At 36.3% G+C, this 20,309-nt stretch overlaps 1 pseudogene; it reads left to right on the top strand.

Moving 5' to 3' along the window:
- The first annotated feature begins 2,828 nt into the window (after positions 1-2,828).
- On the top strand, positions 2,829-17,371 carry LOC149846797 (putative GPI-anchored protein At1g61900; annotated as a pseudogene).
- Positions 17,372-20,309: the final 2,938 nt, after the last annotated feature.

The raw sequence follows: 20,309 nt of genomic DNA, 5'->3' as shown, positions 1-20,309 counted from the left end.
TAGAGGTTGTTGTGCAGTTATGGAATCCAACAATCAATACATTTCAGTTCAAAGATATTGAGATGACCATCACATTAAAGGATATATTATAAATAACCAAATTTAAGTGCCATAGAGATCCAGTGAGTGCATATCAGTAGAAAGATTTCAAGCACATTTTAGGTGTTTATCTAAAAAAGGAAGACTGCTATGGTTAGCTCTTGCCCTGCACTTGGACTGGCTATCTCGAAAGAAATGCTTTCATATCATAAAAGGCTGCTGACTTGGCTCCTAAACTAGGAGTAGAAGGAAGGGCTACTGATTTGGGACCTAATTCATTTTATCCGAAAGTGACTGCACTCGCCTAAGCCAAGGCGAAGCTACTTTCATACCCAACAAGAAAGCTTTTTGCTTTGAATTATCATTGTTGAGGAAGCACTATGATCCCAACAAGGAAAGGATAATAAAGAATAAACTACTGTGCGATGGAGGGGAAGGGGTCCTAGGGTGGATAAGGAGGTGACATAATTCTTATTGTACTTCCTTAGCACATGCTTATTCATCGACACTGGTGAGAAGTTGATCCATGAATCGTTCTTTGAACTATTGCAAGACCTGAATCATGTTAATGAATACACATGAGAAATAACTTCATTTGCACACCTATATGCAAGTTTGAGTGCCATGAAGCATGAAAGAAAAAACATCTCTGACATGTTGATTGTATTGGAGGTATTTATTTCTTCATTGAACCTAAACTTTTGAGTTATTTAACATTATTGATGTACTATACAGTGTATTAATCAATGTTAATCCTTGTATTGATTCTTGCAGGTTTGGATATGAGAGCACATATCTATTGGAAGGCCCTTGAGACATGATTCTCTCAAAATTTTCATGTGTTGCAATATGAAGTCAATCACGCAACAAAGAAAAGGAGAATGACCGAAGAGCGTTGAGTCCTCGCATGGAAAATGTTGTGCAACATCATTATGCAAGCTAACGAGAGAACATGTAAGTATTCTTGAAATGATTTTCTATATTTCTATAAATAATATGATATTAAACTATCCATGCATGAAACTTCATTTTGTAGGTAAAGTGGTGCTCTATAAAGATGCAAAGGAGGAAGAGAATCTAAATATGGTTTTGCAAGTGAAAGACATCACAAGAAGGGACATTTTCTTGCACAACATGAGTGAAATATAATGCCAAATGGTATGTCGAGTGGTCTGACAGTTTAAAATTTATACAACAACCACCTTGTTGCCTTTGTGTAGTTAACTGAACCATGTCAATGACAATGAATGATCGAATGAAGGATTAGTCCATGTTGTTCTTCATCAAACTTGAAGATTGGTGCGACGATGGTGAAGACATCAACTTGTCATCCATGGTACATACCTATAATGACAAGGATGTAGCTGCTGACAACCTGTAGTTTACATAGTGGAACGAAAAGTGTTATCTCTTGCACTGGCTAAAATCTACATGCTAAAGGAGTTGCTTGAAGCAAAATGAGTCCATTATATAGGCTCAAACTGACCTTATCGCTAACAATAATAAGCTCATTGAGAAGCTGCGAGCGCGTCAGAAGCATCCACATCAATGACTATTGTTTTTTTATTTTGTAAATCATTATAATTAATGAAACCATGTTTTGTAAATAATTATAAGTGTAGTTGTAATTAATTTTTTGTTTAACAGTTTAATTAGTTTGAATGTATACCAAGTTTAACAACTTAACTAGTTTGAACTGTATATACCTAGTTTGAATATAACATTTTAACTTTGAATTATGAATGAATGTATATAGTTTTATAAATCGTGTTACAAGTTTCAAATGTTACCGGATGTAAATTTGAATATTACAAGTGATTTTGAATGTTACAGGTAAATTGTGTATATGCAAAATTTTTTAATATTACAAGTAAATTGTGTATCTTCAATAAATTTGAATATTGAAGGTGAATTTGAATGTTATAGGTGAATTGTGTATTTACTGCAAATTTTTAGTTATTACATGCAAATTTTAAAGTTACAGGTGAATTGCGTATCTGCGAACTTTCTATAATTGAAACCTATTGAAACTTCACAAATATTTTACTAAATTCACATATATAGTATGAAGTTCTCATATTACAGTGTTAATCTTGAGAAGCAGTTATGCTCTTGTGAATAGTGACATGTTAGTGGGATTCCATGTGAATATGTGATAACATGCATTTTGTATGAAGACAAGCTACTAGAGGATTACTATGACAAGTTCTTCACAGTTAAATTATATCGAGTTGGCAATAGAAAAAGAACCAAACCCCCACTCCCACCACCAAGCGAGGACCCAATTGTGGTGCCTAAGGTATAATGAATGTCCTAAGTCATGCGTGTAGACAACCAATGGTAGTGACATGTATGTGTTTATATTCAATTATAATTAGTGATGAGAATAGGTTAATGAGAAAAAAAAAAGATGTGCAACAACTAAAAGAGTCAAAAGAGCATGAATTTTATGAAGAAAATATGTTGGCAAATGATATATGTGTTAGGTATGGACCTTAGTTAGTTAGTTAGTTTGTTTGTTTGTTATGTTTGCATGTAGACTCATTTGAACCTAATATGAATGTATCACATATCTAATATCTTATGTAGCATCTAGCGAGATTCATAGAAGGACTTCAAGCGTCCCACAACCAAGACATGATAACAAGAGCGAAACTTTCCAAGATGATTTACCTTACCCTGTATTTCTCTGTGAGTCTCAAAAGTGATGTTTCAGTGGTTTTCTACCTACTAATAAAAACTAACTAGCAAACATTAAATGCTCACAACAAATGACCAAAACTAAAGGGATGACAGATGGGGCTCGTGGATGCTTGGAGATCAGCCAATTGCTACATCCTTACTTTGAATCTGACAAGGTATCGGCTGGACACCTTTGCATACTTACAAAACTTAAATTTTCACGTGCACAATGACCTTAAACTCGATTTATATTGCAAATCTTAATTTTTGTCAACTGGAGCAACTCACACTGGGTTCTTTGAGAAATGAATATGAATACAAACGAGTTCAGGTTGTACAATTTGACAGGGTCCATGACTAATGCATATAAGAACATTAGAGCACTAGTATGATAACATTACTTATTCAACAATATGTTTATTTGTCTCTCGTACTTGGTAGGTTGAATGTTATGTTATATGTTTATTTTTTATAGTGTGGTTTGGCTTCGACTGTTACACCCATTGGATGGTCTGGCTCATGGAAGGTATTCCTCAATAAGAAAATGGATAATCACTTTGCATATGTTTGTTAACTCAATTTATACATGTGCATGTTCTTACCTTGGTATATAATCATTACAAGATTGATTGTGGTATTTAGGCAAAAACACATAATTGAACTTCATGCAAGTATGTGTATATGTTCTATTTTGTTATGTTTTTTAGATATAAGATATAGTTAGTTGTTTACTAATAACCCTTTTTCAAAATAATGCAATAGACTACAAGAAGCGTATGATCAAAATTTATAAATGCATGAGAGAGAAGACAACTTTGGACGGTGCCAAGCAGAAGGCTGAGAAGGAGACAAAGAGTTAAAAAAGACCGTAGTGGAACACAAAAGGTCAAAAGGCCAAACAAAAGGCAATGTATAAGGAGACATCAGACAATATGGCAAGATATCATACACTGAGTTATGATTTTTTTTGGGTATATAAGTTTATTACTATGGTAATACATTAGATATAATTTGACAGAATTGTTAAAGATTGTATATAAATTTGAATAAACTATTCTGTAAATGTACTTTAAATATTTATTTCAGGTTTAATGTTATGTATATTTTGTATATTTAATTTTATTATGCGAAAGATGTGCATATTTTGTATGTTTAATTTCATTTCAGGTTTGATGTTATGTAACAAAGACGTGCACAAAATGTAGAAAATCAACATATTTTGGAGTAACTTCATATATATTCAAAATCTTATGAAACTCCACTAAAAGAACAAAATTCACATTTTATTTATCTCCAATATTTATGATATTTCTAAAAATCCATAAATTTGTCAAAAAATCTGCATATAAAGAGCATATTAAGAATAACTTTATTTGGGAAGTTAGTACGTTATTTGTGATATTCATTTCAAAGTGTGAACTTCATGAAACTTCGCAATGTATTATATGCACAGATCACTACATATTTACAGATTTCCTTGAGGATCAATTACTTAAAAGAGATCCACATGGTTCTATGTAAACTTCGTATTATATAGACAAATTTAGTAAAATATTTGAGAATTTTTGACGGGTTTCAATTATAGGAAGCTCGCATATTTTGTTATGTGAATTTCGTACTATATATATGAATTTAATAAAATATTTGTGAATTTTTGACAGGTTTCAATTATAGAAAGTTCGCAGATACACAATCACTTGTAACATTCAAATTCATATGTAATAACTAAAATTTTATATCAGATACATAATTCTACATAATTCACCTGTAATATTCAAATTTACCGCAGATACACAATTCACCTCTAACATTCAAATTCACTTGTAATATTCAAATTTACATCGAGTAACAGTCAAATTTATATGTATATACATTTGAAATTTGTAACACCATTCACAAACTATATACATTCATTCACAATTCAAAGTTAAATGGTTACATTCAAACTAAGCATATATAGTTCAAACTAGTTAAACTGTTAAACTTGCTATACATTAAAACTAGTTAAATTGTTAAATAGAAATTTAATTACAACTACGTTTACAATTATTTACAAAACATTGTTTCATTAATTACAATGATTTATAAAATAATAAAAAATAGAAGTCACTGATGTGGATGTGTTTGGTGTGCTCGTAGCTCCTCAATAACCCTATTATTGTTAACGATAAGGTCAACTTGAGTCTGTATACTGAACTCCTTTTGCTTCAAGCAACTCCTTCAACATGCAGATTTTAGTTAGTGCAAGAGTTGCTCCACTAACAGTCCTTCTGTACTTCGAACTACTCACCCCAAGTTCCTCCTCCTTAATACCCCTCATTTGTGGAAGGACTGCTTGTAAACTGTAGGTTGTCAATAGCTACATCCTCATCATCGGAGGCATGTATCATGGATGAAAAGCTGATATTTTTGCCATCGTCGTGCCAGTCTTCAAGTTTGGAGAGGAACATTATTGGTTAATCCTTTGTCTGAACTTTCATTGTCATTGACACTGTTTTGTTAACTGCGTGAGGGCGACAAGGTGGTTGCTGAAAAAACCAAACTACCAGACCACTCGGTTGGCCAAATTAGTGATATACTTCATTCATGTTGTGCAACCAAATGTTCCTCCTTGCAATGTCATTCGCTTGCGCAACCACATCCTGATTCTCCTCCTCCTTCTCTAAGTCTTCGTATAAGCAACACTTTACCTACAAAATTAAGTTTCATTTATGCTTAGTCCTATATTACATTATTTATAAAAATATAAGCAATTATTTCAAGAATACTTACATGTGCCCTTGTCACCCTCCTCAATGATGCAATGTAATGAGTACTTCTCATGTGAGGACCCAATTTTCTTCAATCATTCCCCTCATCTTCGTTGCTTGACCGACTTCATATTGTAACTCAAACTTGCATATAGGTGTGCAAATGAGGTTGCTCATCATGTTTTTCCATCGAAGTGATCCAAGTCTTGCAACAATTTGAAGAACGATCCATGGATCAACTTTTCACCAGTGTCGATGAATAAGCATGTGCCAAAAAAGTACAACAAGAATATTGTCACCTCCTTGTCCACCATAGCCCTCCATCACATGGTAGCTTTCCTTTCAATCTTCTCCCCCTATTGGGATCATAGTGTTTCTTCAACCATGATAACTTGAGCCTTTCTTTTTCGAACACATCATCATCCATTTGTAGATAAATACTTAAAATGTGCTTGAAATTTCTTGTTGTACTGTTATTCACTCACTAGCTTCCTATGACACTTAAATCCAATGATTCGTGTCATGCCCTCCAACGTGATGGTCATCTCAATATTTCTGAACTGAAATATGTTGATTGCCGGATTTCAGAACTGCACAACCTCCAAGAGATTGTGATTGATATTTCATCGTGTCATCTTCAAAATTTTTTAGAAATGCATCTGATCAAGCTTGTCTTTCGCTTTCGTCGTTAGTTTTATGAACCACTTATATGCTTAAAACCAATATTTTTGTTTTATATTTTGATCATTCCACGTAATAATTTTAGGAGCACACAAGTTCTAGTGTCTTGTTTGTAGTTAGAGATGTCAACATTCGGATTTGGATCACGTATTTATCCAAATTTGAGTCTTTCGGGTCAGATTTGCTAAAGAATATAAATTCAGACTAATAATCAAATTCAGATCAAGGAATCATAATTTAGATTTCTTCTTCGAAGGTTTAATGAAGAATCTGGGGAGTTTAGGGTTCTCATCCTGCACGTAGACGTTGCAACCAGGACAGATATGGAGAATAGGTGGATCGATGTCGCCATGGATCCTAAAATTTAGGGTTTTGGGGACAACTCCCTCCGCAAAGTATCGAAAGAAGCTTGGGGGCGGAGCAAGGAGGGAGATAAGGCGCGAGGAGGCGAAGGGAGGATCTTGAGCGTCGACGCTAGGATCCAACGGCAGAGAACAGAAGCACAGACGGGAGATGGTGAGGAGGAGGAGAGGGTGGTGTATGTTCCCCCTGGAACGCGAAGCCGCATGTTCAGGGGTCCGAATGAGTGTCACATGACACTCATTCAGCTGGTTATGTACGGAGGAAGAACTTGGGTTTTGCAATATTCCTTCCTCCGTACACAACCAGCCAAATGAGTGCCACATGGCACTCATTCGGACCCTTGAACATGCGGCCCCATGTTCAGGGGGTAACATACAACCTGCTCGGGAGGAGGAGGGAGTCCTGTCAGGGTCGAGACATATGTAGGGATACACAGAAAAATTTTGGAGTCTAATGCTATTCATTTGAATTGCTGGTGAATGTTACATGAGGTAGCAAAATTTTGCTGCAATTGTTTTGTAAAAAACTTAGTTGTGGGTTTTTATAAAATACCATCCATATGTAATTATTTCAATTATGATTGTTGTCTTAAAGCATGGATGTGATCACAATGTATGCATCATGCCAATGTATTTATATATGTGGTTATGTCATGAAAGATGCCATATATGTAGCATGTTGATGCAAATATGCATGCAATTAATGTTATGAAAAATATATGATCTAGATGCATGAATTATAGGCAATAAGATTGAATGTGAAACATATTATCATGAAGTTAAGTGATTATTTAATCCATGCTTATACTATGATTTGCCTTTGTTGGAGGGTATGGTTTTAGGAACCTTCGTCGTATCAATAAATATATTTATGTTGATGTTCTTAATCTTGAACTTGATATACGTTCTAGTTGAGCAGTGTTTTATATCTCATTAGCTCGTGAGCGAGCTGGGGTCCATTAAGAACCCATGAGGCACGTGATGAAGTGCCATGACACATGAATAAATTCATTGTAATACCCATAATTTTTAGGTATTTATTTAAACATATTATAATATATATATATTTTATAATAGAGGGATTTGGGCCGGGGATCCAAATTTCAGATCCAGGACCCATAAAGAGGTTTTTCGAATAAATTTACCTCGTAAATTTGATATGTATGTATAAGTACAATAATTTTTAATTAATTAAATAATTCGGAGAATAATTATTTAATAGGGGTGCGTAGATGGGTTTGGGATCCACATACCGGATCCATATACCTATATATATATTAATATATATATATATATGAGTATAATCATAAATAAATAAAATTAATTTTTTTGGGAATAATAATTAGTATAAAAACTTAGTATTTAAGGTTGGATCCGTGATTGGACCCAAATGGATCCAACATGTGGATCTAAGATCTATAAAGTAGTCTTTATATCCACATCTATAATAAAACTAATAATAATAAGAAGAAGAAGAAGAAATAAATAGAATTTTAATTTTTTTATTTATCTGAGGATCCACAGTTGGATCCATTCGGATCCAACTTGTGGATCCATATAGTTTGGGGTCGGGTAACGGGCCTCAGGTCCGGACCTGAGCCGCGCCCCTGTGTAAGCCCTTTTAAAGAAAGGGACAACTCGATAAGGGTTGCCCGATAGGTCTGTAACAGAACAAGAAAGGGGCAGGGGGGGGGGGGGGGGTTACGCAGGGCGTAACCAAACCCCGCGCCTCTCGGCAAGAGGGGGGGGGGGTTCGGCGATAAAAGGGAAGTGGAAGAGGGGGTCTCACCCTCATCTCTCTCTCTCTCTCTCGTCGGCAAGGAGGTTCCGCCAGTCTCATCTCCGGTGGAAGCACTCTCCTCGCAACATCCGCAACCCCCAAGCATTGGTTTTTTGAGGTACGTACGGGTTCCTCTCTTGCTTCGGATGAGAATGAGATCATGGGTTTGATTTTCATGTGGTGTTTTTGAGAAGAATCCATGGGAAATAGGTAAATCTAGGTATTTACCCTAAAATACGTAGAAGGGGTGTTATAGATCTTGGTTTCATGGTGGTATGCATAATTTTCCACTCCTAACAACAAAGAAATTTATGTGCATGATATATTTTGCACCAAATTGAAATTTTATTTTATGATGGATATGGCTCATTAGGTAATGATTATCTTTGTTTGAGGATTTATGTTCAGTCTTTTTCTTTTCCATCAAGGATTGATACATGTTTGATTTCATAGAACGATCTTTGGATCCTACATGTTTCCACTCTGGTTTGGCTGTTTGTGCTTCTTTTTACTTGTTGTTGCATTTCAGACTTGAATCCAAGAATTTGCCCAAACCCAGATTCACATTTGGTTTGTAGTATTCAGAGGAGAGTCTCAGCTTTACTTACCTGTTAGCATTATATTTCTTTTATTTTTCCTATGTTTGTTGCTCCCATTTCGTTTTCAGAGTTGAACTGGTTCTCTTATATGGGTAATACTTATAGTGCATACCGGCTAAGCGTGGAGGCATATTAAATCTACAGTTTTGATACTCGCTGAACCTGAGATTTTATTTTATTAGAACTGAAACTTGAAATACACATTTATCTGATTTCTCATTTACAAAACTTGGGTTACTGTATTTAACAGCTAGACTTAAACAAATCAAATTAGGTCGGCTGGGCAATACCCAGTCCCTGTGAGGTCGGGCAGCGCTTGCCAAAGTGTTGGCAGCCCCCATCTGTAACAATATATATATATATATATATATATATATATATATATATATATATATATATATATATATATATATATATATATATAGATGAAAGGTTTTGTTGATGTGGGCTGGCTGTCAGCCCAGCCGAATTCGGCTGGCCTGACAGGCCGAGCCTGGTGGTTGTGGAGCCTCATCCGAGTGCATCGGCTGGGAAATACCTAGTTTTCTGTGGGTCTGGCAGCACTTGCCAAGTGCTGGCAGATTCCACCTGTATAAAAAAAAAGGGTTATGTTAGTTCAAAAATACGTGTGGTGTGCTTTTCTTTTTAATTTTAGTTTCCTGTTAATTGGGTGTATCTGGGTACATGTTAAAGAATGAGTTTGTCACTTGACAGAATATGTTGAAGGTAACATTGGTGTACTTATATAGTTAAACTTATGAGTAGGTCACGTGTGTTATCACTTGAATACTCACATACTTGACTAAAATGTGTAGTGTATAAGGGTGTGAATATGGTATGAATATGGGAATGAAACGTGTATAGTGACTGCCAAGCTCAGTCGACTGAGTCAGCTGGGCTGGAGCTGAGTCCCAGTCGACCGTCTGTCGGCTGGGTGCTGGATCAGTCTCCCTTTCAATATATATATATATATATATATATATATATATATATATATATATATATATATATATAATACATATGCAGTTTGGTATGGACAGGCCCAAATTTTTTGTTTATGAAAGTAAATTGGTTAGGCGATGCATGCGAATATTACAAATTATGCTAAGTGTATTGGGCTTAATCATATGCATACAAAGGGGTGATGTTCCTTATGTGATTAAACTTGTTGTGTGATACTTATTCGAAATTGTTGTTGCAAGCAGGCTTACTTGTGCATGTACATATACGAAATTTAGGTGCTTTTACAAGATCAAGATGGCATGAGTGTTTGTACGTTTTAATTGGAATAATTCATTAATGAAATCATGCATTTGGCAGGAATTGTGCAATGAATGAAAGTATGCATTGCATGTTGGTGTGGGAACTCGTGCTCATGCATTTAAATATTATTGATTTTGTCACAGATGAATGTGCATTGAAAAGTGTGTGAAAAGAATGCATAAGTGGCCTACTCTTTATGATTGATGATTTTTGCTTATGAGTGCATCAATGGTCAATTAGATCATTAGGGGCTAGGTGAGCCTCGAGAGCAGGTTGTTTTTTGTTTTAGTCGTTTTGATGCATTGCAATAACTAAAATGTGATATTATTGTTTTACCGCACTGTTCTATGTTGTCACGGGCTGTGATCCCGTGAAAATCATAGCATGCTGATGTGCAAGCTTATGTTATAAATTTTGCCTGTTAATTTACAAATGTAAAAGAGATGAATTAATAACCAGATAAAAGAAAGTAAAGAACAGTGTAATTCATTTTTCTCCTTGATGTCTCTGCTTTAGCGTGGGAATCTTGGATATTGCAGTTTAGGAGAAACCGTAAGGATACAAAAATTTGTGTGCGTGTTGTTGCCCCTGAACTCGATATTGAGGTTCTTCTCTTGGCCACGGTTTTAGGGAGAGTCCGCCACTTTTCCTGGGGGTGGTGTGTTTTGACACAACTGTTGTTATTTTGGTATACCAATATAGTGGAGTTAGTGGATGCTGTTTTCCATGGTGTCCCCGACTTTGGATGCTGTTTTCCAAGGTTCCGATGGATAATGTTGTTTCCTGATATCGGTCGAGGGCTAAGTTTGAAATCCGGTAATAAAATACAAATTGTGTGTTAAGCTACCTCGGGAACCCTACTTGACCTCGAGGACTGTACCCGTTTGGTATATCTGCGGGCAATGGTAAATTAAAAAGAGGAACTTAAGGATTGTGTGCATTTAATAGGACATGCATATGGAAGCAGAAAAACTTAAATGAAAGATAATAAAGGGTTCATGCATTGCACATAAATCATGCATATTCTTGCTATGCATTAGTTCATGCATGTTTAACTATTAACTTGGTTGTTATATGTTGATCATTGCATGATGTTGATCTCTTTTGCATTTAATTGCCTTATTGATTAAATTGTGATCAATGTTACTTACTTCGTGTTCCCTCATGTTCAATGTTTAATTCTGCATGGATGGTTCATTGTCTTATGAATTGCTTATAACAGTATTCCTTAAAAATATTACATGGATCTTATTTATGCTCTTTTTCTTATTTGATTCATTAGGGAAACCTGTACGCAGAATTCTTCGGATTTCTGACCCTCTTCTTTTATTGGTTTTTCCTAGACATAGGTGATCTGTGAAATTGACTCGCTTCTGAGGGGATACGAGGGTCACATTTGCTTCAGACGACTTCACTTACAGACAGAGTGACTCTACTTTTGTTTTCTTTTAGTTCTTCTTATTTCCTGCAAGTTGTTATTTCACTTTTGACATTGAGTATGAGACTGTTATTGATTCATTAATAAAAGAGTTTAGTTGGTTGGTTATGAATGATAAATGTAAGTTTGTTTGTGGTGTGTGGTTATCCAACTGAAATTGGAACTGTAGGGACCCCAGGTCTTTGTGATGTTTTCCGCAACTCTTAGAAAAAAAATTCCGCATTTTTCAAATGTATGAGTTGGGGTCGTTAAAGGTTTGGTATCAGAGCCACCACAAAGACTTACACTTCTATCAACTTTTTGTGTTAAATTTCTAATTTTTGGTATATGAGCTCTATCCTGAAGCGTCGACATGTGTGACTTGTCCTCCAGAGCAGTCTTCTTCACTGGTATGACTATTTAATACTTTTACTTAAAGTATGTGAATTCTGTGTAATTGGTTGCAATTATCATTCAATATTCTTTGGTGTGGATTTAAAAGTCTTGGTGTATTTATATGAACGATTATGTTTCATGATTAACCCTAAGGGGGTAGGATAAGTAAAAGTCTAATTTATAGAAAGGATGTGCGTTGTAGATGTCACATTATACCCGTAGAGGTGCTTCGTCCTCTACTACTGCTCCCACGAACTGGCAGAAATAGAGAGACTTTATGATGGAGGCTATTCACACCCTGACCGAGACTATGACAGCTCAAGCGGCACAAACAGCACAGGCGGTGCAAGCGGCTCAGGTTATACAGGCGGCGCAAGCGGCTTAGGCTGCACAAGCGGCCCAGACTGCGCAGGCAGCCGCACAAGCAACAGTTCGTGACCCTCCTGTCGTTATTGCTCCAAACGCGGATGGAGTTTCCTTCAAAAGGTTTCTGAAGTTGGATCCGTCAACTTTTTCAGGAAAGGCAGACCCAGAGGCAGCAGAGAACTGCGTTGAGGAGTTGGAGCGGGCGTTCGACGTCTTGTCTGTTCCTGAGGACAGAAAGACATTTTTTGGCACATACTGTCTGAATGGCGATGCCAAGAAGTGGTGGGACACCCTGCGAAGGGTAAAGTTCACCGATTGGGACAAGATCCTCTGGGAGACGTTCAGGGAGGAGTTTCTGGACATGTATTTCCCTGCGTACGCTGAGGAACAGATTGTGAACACCCCAAATTTTTCAAAATCTTTTAAATATTCCTTTCTTGCCCCTAAATTCATTTTTTGAGCAAATGTGTCATTTTTAAATATAAATTCCAGTTCATTTCTCAAGTTTTACTGAAATCAAATTCATTTTATATGTTTAAATTGATTTCGGATCTGAATCCATTGTCCAGATCCAGATCCAAATCTAAATCTCCTTGTTCAAATTTTAAATTTAAATTATAGAAAATACCAAAAATAGTCTTTAAATAGCTCAGACAGTCCATTTGGATCCATCACATGTATTTCTCAATTCGAGCTTCAAAAACTCAAACATTTTCTCAAAACTCGGGTCCGAACCCATTTTCTAAAGAAATTTCCTCAAAATAGCCTTGAAAACCTTCTTTTTGTAAATATTTCTCAAAAATACAAAAAAAATTAGTTTAAATCCTTGTTTTGCCATACATTTTAGGATTTTGTATTTCCCAAAATACAAAAAAATAAAAATACTCGGAAAAGGTCAAAAAAAAAAATAAAAAATAAATGAAGAAAATTGCAAAATAGTTTTTAGAAACCCGTTTTAGAGAAAACTTTTTAAAGAGGCCTTTTTTTGGAAAATCTGATTCTCGATGTTTAAAAAAATCGAGTTAGGGTTTTGAAAACCCTAACTCTCACTTCTCTCTCCCTCAGCCCCCATCAGCCGCCGCTCTCCTTCCCTCTCCATGGCCGAACCCTCCTCCATCGTCCTCCAATTTCCCCATCTTCGGCCCTCCATCACCAACAACCTGATCTCCAGCCTCCCATCTTCAACCGAACCTCCTTTTTGCCTCTTTAAAAAGTAGTTTAAGAAACCCTAAAAGGGAGTCGTGATCAGCCCTCCACCTTCTTCTCCTTCACGAATGCTTCTTCACCTCCCCATTTCTTCTTCTCGGATCGTCTTCACCCCTTCCCTTTTCCTGTATATAGCATCCTCTCCTTTTGCCTTCACTAAATCCGCCATTCACCTCTTCATGGTGTTCTTCATATCGAGCAAAGAAAATCATGCCTCACCGATCTATCAGCCTCTTTCACGATGACCTTCCTCTTCGCCTTCCTATCTCCTCCGTTTCTCCTCAAGTAATAGGTCGACTACCTCTGCCATTACAGGTAAGTACGTTTTCTTCTCCTCTGTAATTTTTTCTTTCCTCTGTGATTTCTTGCTTCTTAAACCCATTAACGCACCTTGGGTAATGTTGAGTTGCCTGTGCAACATCGACACGCCCATATGCAACAGCGATGGAACGTTTGTTCCAACATTTCCCTCTTACGTTTATTAAAATTTCTCTGATTTTTGTTAAATATCTGTCTTCCAATTTGTCATTTTCATTATCCGATCTACCTACTGCCACAATGGAGGAATACAATGTTCCAACCTATTTCATTTTTTTTAAGTTTGCATCTAACCTTAGATCTCGTTTTAGATAAGTAATAGGTATTCTTAATGTCCATTTCTCTGCCTTCTGTTGGTTGTGATTGACTATTGTGTTTGATTTTCTGTTTTCCACCTTTCATTTATTGGATTTAATATCGGTGATGCCATCATTGCCATCTTTAGAATATAGCAGCGATGGATTTTACATGTCATCAGTTTATTTACATCACCCTGTGCATTGGGATCCCATTTCCTCAGTGTAATCCCGTGGTTGCTTCATACACTGTTTTAAAGATGTTCTGATTCACCATACACCTGGATCCTCTATATTTTACTTTATCATCAGGAATGCTGTGTCTGCAAAACATTAGTTTCTGCACACCGGACTTCATCTGCAAACAGGAAGATGGCAAGTTTTTTTCAAAAAAACCTGTGACAGCGTTCATAACATGGTAATTTTAAGTGTACACGAGTTGTCATGGTTCGTCATCAAGTACCTCCACAGTGATCTGCATGTTAAAGCCTGAAAACTTTGGTGACGAATTCTCCAGTACAGAATCTGCTGAAATCGTGGCATACAAGACACTTTGAGTTCTCTGGATAAGATGACTCCCCCTTTTTTATTCTCATTTTGTTATTAGCATTTTATTCCTGCGCGAAAGATAAAGGAGAGACCATGGATATTGATGAAATGGGTTACAAAATCAGGTTTGATGGGTCAGCGCCTACAGATAACCAGGTGGAATCATGTAAGAAAGCCTCACTGCTACTTTTTTTGCATCAATCCTTTTAAATTTTGACATTATATATATATATATATTCTATGTTCCTGAAATTATAACTTTGTGTTTTTCCTCTTAATGATAAAATGATAATCCATTTCGTCTGTTAATAAGCAATCGTCGGGTTATAAACCTTGGATATTTTGGCACAAATATCTCGTAACCAGTTTATATTGGGCCTAATCGGATGGGACCCTCAAGAGGTAAGGCCTGATCATCTCTCTAATTTATTTGGGAATTACCAACTGCTCTAATTTCCAGCATGAAGTTGAAATGCTGTAAATTCCAATACAAAGGTCCCACAACATTTGTTAGTACCTGTGCACGTCACCTGCACAAGACACCTGAGTAATTCAAACAACATTTATGAGAGGTTGTTGGAGAAATTTGAAGCTGAGAAAACAGTTAATTCTCCTGCGATGACAGTTTGCAGAACCATGCTGATGTTCCCATATGTGGATGATTCTGTAGTAAAGGTGACACTCCCTTTTATCATAAATCTAACAATTCAGTAAGCTGGCAAAGGCAGAAGGTAACTTTGTTGATAATATTGCAAATTTTCCTCTTCAATTGGAAGGAATCAATCTTACAATACCCATGAGAAGTGCTTTCTTTCCCCTCAATTTGAGCTAAATTGCGAAAACTATGGCTGAAGTGAATTATCATTGTGATCGCAGGTTCCATTCACTAAAGTTTAAATATGATGAGCTAATATCCTACTATGGCATCCACGCAGTTGGGGTACAACCAGTCATTTAAGATTAAGCAAAGACCAGCTCGTTTCAGTTCGTATTTCTTAAAGACATGAGGGGCTCAAGTGAATCTACAGAGTCAAGGGAATCAACTTCTAAAAGATTGGGATCCATATAGATACATCCACCAAAGCTGCCCGTAAACAAGGACAAAATCTGCAGGGAACTGTCAGGCTTCCATGTATCACTACCAAATCAAAAATTTCCTCTCAGATGAGTCATCTTTTCATCATATTTTATAGCACTTACAGCATTTGGTTGATGTTTGACATGCTTTACTATGGGATTGCCTAAAAATCTGTAGCACCAACATTGTCATCGGTGCATGTAATGTTGTTTTGTGGCCCTACGAATTTGTAGTAAATTCATCTGGGTTAGATGCTTTTATCCGAAATTGCAACACCTGAACCACAATATTTTCAGTTTGCTGTAATATGTTTACTCTGTTCTTATGCTGCATGTTTATACCTGTGCTTAGTGTATTAGCGATGTAAGTTTGTACAAACTTTCGATGCTGAATTCTTTTACTTGCTTTTCTGACTGCAAGTCACCAACACACCATCGTCCACCTCCATAGCAGTCACTCAGCACTGTTGTAGCCTTTATTTGTCATGTTTATAGCAATACCAAGATATTTGTTGTGTTCATCTTATTACATCACTTATGGCAATACCGAGTATTGCTGTAATTTCCTTATGCATATAAACATACCAATTTCCACTCCACTGTACACTCCCAGCAATCCAAGAGTTTGCCCTTGCCCACGGCTCCATGGCCATCCCTTGTGGCACCCTCTCCATTAGCACCATTTGGAAACAACAGCCTGCCAATATTGTCAGGAATATGCACCTTGAATTTTTCTGCTGCTGAGAGTATGTTAGGGATGACTGCAGTTGATTGGTGGGGATCATTTACCCCCTTTCTTGCCAATGTTATCTGTTGTCCTCAGTTGCAAGCCACTCTTACAGTTCTTATAGGGGAATCTAGCAAAACATCTGGTTTACTTGCTTTAGACATGAATCATGCAAATTACTGCCTGTCAGATGTTCAGAAAATCTTGACAAACCAGGGTGCAAATGAAAACCTTCAACACATATGTTCGTTACAGCCTTCCAATCTTACTCAAAGTTCTTGTCCAATTAAAGATGTAAATGAGTTTGAGACCACTGCAGATGTGTCTCAACTTTTGGCTGCATGTGGGAAGGTTGATGCAGTAAAGGAGTGTTTACAGCCAGGTGTATCAAAGTGTTGTATCTGAGTCTGCAAAGAGAATTGTCTTGATGGATTCTTCTCTTTCGACTCCCATGAGGGAGTCCAAATGTTCCTAAGCTCTCAACTGCATTTGATGATTGCATGAGGGTTGTCTACAGATGGTTAACTAGTCGCCTGGATCCAGATGGTGCAAAGGAAGTTCTCAGGCGTATGTCCAATTGTAATGAAGAATCAGGTTGTCTGTTACCAAGCTTGCCTTCAGATGCAGCACTTGACCACACTTCAAGAATCAGTTTCATGTGCGATTTGAATGACAATATTGATACTCCATGGCCATCAGCTTCTTTAGTATCAACATCTTCATGCAATAAATCAATTTCATTCACAGCCATTTCCAGCTTCACAGGCCCATTTAGCTTTGTAATAGACACCCTTCACAGCCCTATTTCATTGATGTCACCACCTGTATGCCCCTTTTGTGCATATACTTCCCCATTGATTTAGTACTATATTATATATACATTTTCACATTAAATCTTTCACAAAAACTTATGTTGCCACTCTTGTATTATAGATATGCATACTATCATTTAGCTTTCATATATATATATGCATGACATTTTCTTGTATTGCTTATGCTAACTCTGTTTTGCAGGAATATATGAGGGATTTAGATCTTCTTTTCTTAAGTTAGATATTTCCCATCTTTTCAGAATTCAATCTCATAATGTAATAATTAGATGTAATGAAAATATTTCACATTTCCTGCTCTAGATTAGAATGAATGAGCATTATAAATACCATGAATCACTTGTTCTCATATTTTTCGCCTTTATTTTACAAAAATCTCACAAATGAAACCACGAATGGCATGTGCACCATTTCGTAAAAGGTAAATTAATCCTAAGTTGATGATTTACATCAACGGTCATAGTCGGGATGTAAACAAGACTTAGGATTTTTATCTTTTACGAAATAACACTGGATCCACACTGGATCTGCTTTCAAAATTCATCATGTTTTCCTTAAACATTTTCTCCTTTTATCAGAATTTAACTTAAAATTAACTCAAAATATATACCAATGGCCATAGTCAGGGTATATTGAGAGTTCATTTCATTTTAAGTTCTATAAAAGCACCAAATGTATTTCATTCTTCTCTTGAAATTAAATATAGATTATTATATAATACATTCAATGACCATAGTCAAGGATGTATTATATCTTCAATCTTATTTTAAATTCATCCAAAGAATGAAGTAGCTTTTCAAAATCCAATTTCAAAGATTCTTTAAATTCATTCATCATATAGGATAGAATTGCATCATATTTCCAAAATTCCTTTTTCAAAACTCCAAGTAATGTAAATATCTTTCTCAATCTATCTTCAATCCTGTTCAAATCCAATTCATTCTTTCATTGTTCGAAATTCTATTTTTTATCTCAAAGTTCAATTCAACTTTGAGATTTTAAATTCATTTTATATATTCAAATTCAAAACAGATTTCAAAGTTCAATTTGACTTTGAAATTTCAAATTCATTTTTAAAAGCTCCAATCAAACTCAAAGTTCAATCTAACTTTGAGATTCTTGATTCATTTTTCTAAATTTCAAATTCAAACTTCAAATCCAAGGTCTAAATTGACTTTGGGATTCATCTGTATATCCAAAATTCAATTTCTAAAAATTCCTTTTCCCAAATTCAAATCAGACTTAGAAATTCCTAGTTCATCTCCTGAATTTAAACTCCAAATCCATTTTAGAATCCATGATTCAACACTCACTTTGGATCTTAGACTTCAGATCCAATTTCCTTATAGGATCCAGGATTCAACACTCACTTTGGATCTCAGACTTCAGATCCAAATCCATCTTAGGATCCAGATTCCAATTTCACTTTGGATCTTAGATTTCAGATCCAATTCCTCCTTAGGATCCAGACTCCAATTTCACTTTGGATCTTAGACTTCAGATCCAATTTCCTTATAGGATCCAGAATCCAATTTCACCTTGGATCTCAGACTTCAGATCCAAATCCATCTTAGGATCCAGAACCCAATTCTACTTCAGATCTTAGACTTCAGATCCAAATCTATTTTCAGGATCCACAATCCAATTCTACTTCGGATCTTAGATTTCAGATCTAAATCCATCTTAAGATCCAAACTTTGGATTTGAATTCCAGATTTCAAAATCAAATTTCATTCTCAAATCCAACTTTCAAATCCAATTTCAGTTCATTTCCAGATCCTTTTACAAATCATGTCTAGATTTCTTAAATTCATTTCTATACTATTTGGATTTCTCTGATCCATTCCAAATTTCAAATCTTAAATTCAATTCCACTTTTTTTTTATCTCTTTTCCTAAATTCAAGTTCAAAAACCTTGTAAAATTTCCTTTCCTTCCCCTTTATCTCGGGTTTAAATTATTCTCTTTCCAAAGTCAAGATTTATTCTTCCTAAGACTTAGAACTTCTCTGATCTATCTTAAGCTCTAAGTTCATCTCAGAATACTTGGAAATTTCCAAAACATCTTTCAAAGGGAGCATACATTCTTGCATTGCACAAGCATGATTCTTTGTGCATTTAGATCTTTTAGGATAAATTCTTAGATTATATTTAGGCAAAGCAAAAGGCATAGATTCGATCCTTGGTTCGATTACCCCTGGTAAAGGCGCCAGGAACGGTCAAACCTCGTACCGACGAGCGAATCCCGTCTCTCCATTTTCCCGCAAATAAATTTCAAAACGGAGACGAGTTATTTTCTAAATATTTTCAAATTAAGGTCAAGTGAGACCGCGCAAAATAGTTCCTCTTCTCTCTTTCTTTCTTTTCTCTTCTCTCTTTCTTTTCTTTCCTTTATTTTTCTCCCTTCAAAAAGGAGGAAAATAGAGGTCAGAAAAGGAAAAGAGAAGGAAGAGAGAGAAACCACCAGAGAGGAAAAATTTTGCGATGATCACACAGATGCAACAAGAGTTCCTTGATTTAACTCAGGGAACCATGAGTCTGGTAGATTACACTACCAAGTTTCGGAACCTCGAGAGGTACTGCCCGAACCTCTTCAAGAATGAGAAAGCGAGGGCGGCGAAGTTCGTGCACGGACTAAAGGATGGGTTACGGACTCACGTACTGTCAGGTCGCTACCTTGGCCGATGCGATCGAATTAGCCACTGTTCTGACCAAGGACTGGGAGAGGTCTAGGAATATATCACAAAAGGGAGGCACAAATGGAGGGGATGCTTCGGGCGGAAAGAGGAAGGACCCACCGATAGGCGGAAAGACTCAGGGTGGCAAGAGGTAGCGAACCCAAAAGGGACGTCAGCAAGATGCGCATCAGGGACAACCTCAGTAGAGGCAGCAACAAGGGAAAGCCCAATCAATGTGTCGTAGATGTAATGAAAGTCATTCTCAAAGTTTTTGTCCGATGTTCAAGGGAGTTTG

This window comes from Nuphar pumila, chromosome 2 (assembly GCF_984573655.1).
Source record: "Nuphar pumila chromosome 2, dmNupPumi1.hap1.1, whole genome shotgun sequence".
NCBI lineage: Eukaryota > Viridiplantae > Streptophyta > Magnoliopsida > Nymphaeales > Nymphaeaceae > Nuphar > Nuphar pumila.
This window is presented reverse-complemented; position numbering and strand designations above follow the sequence as displayed.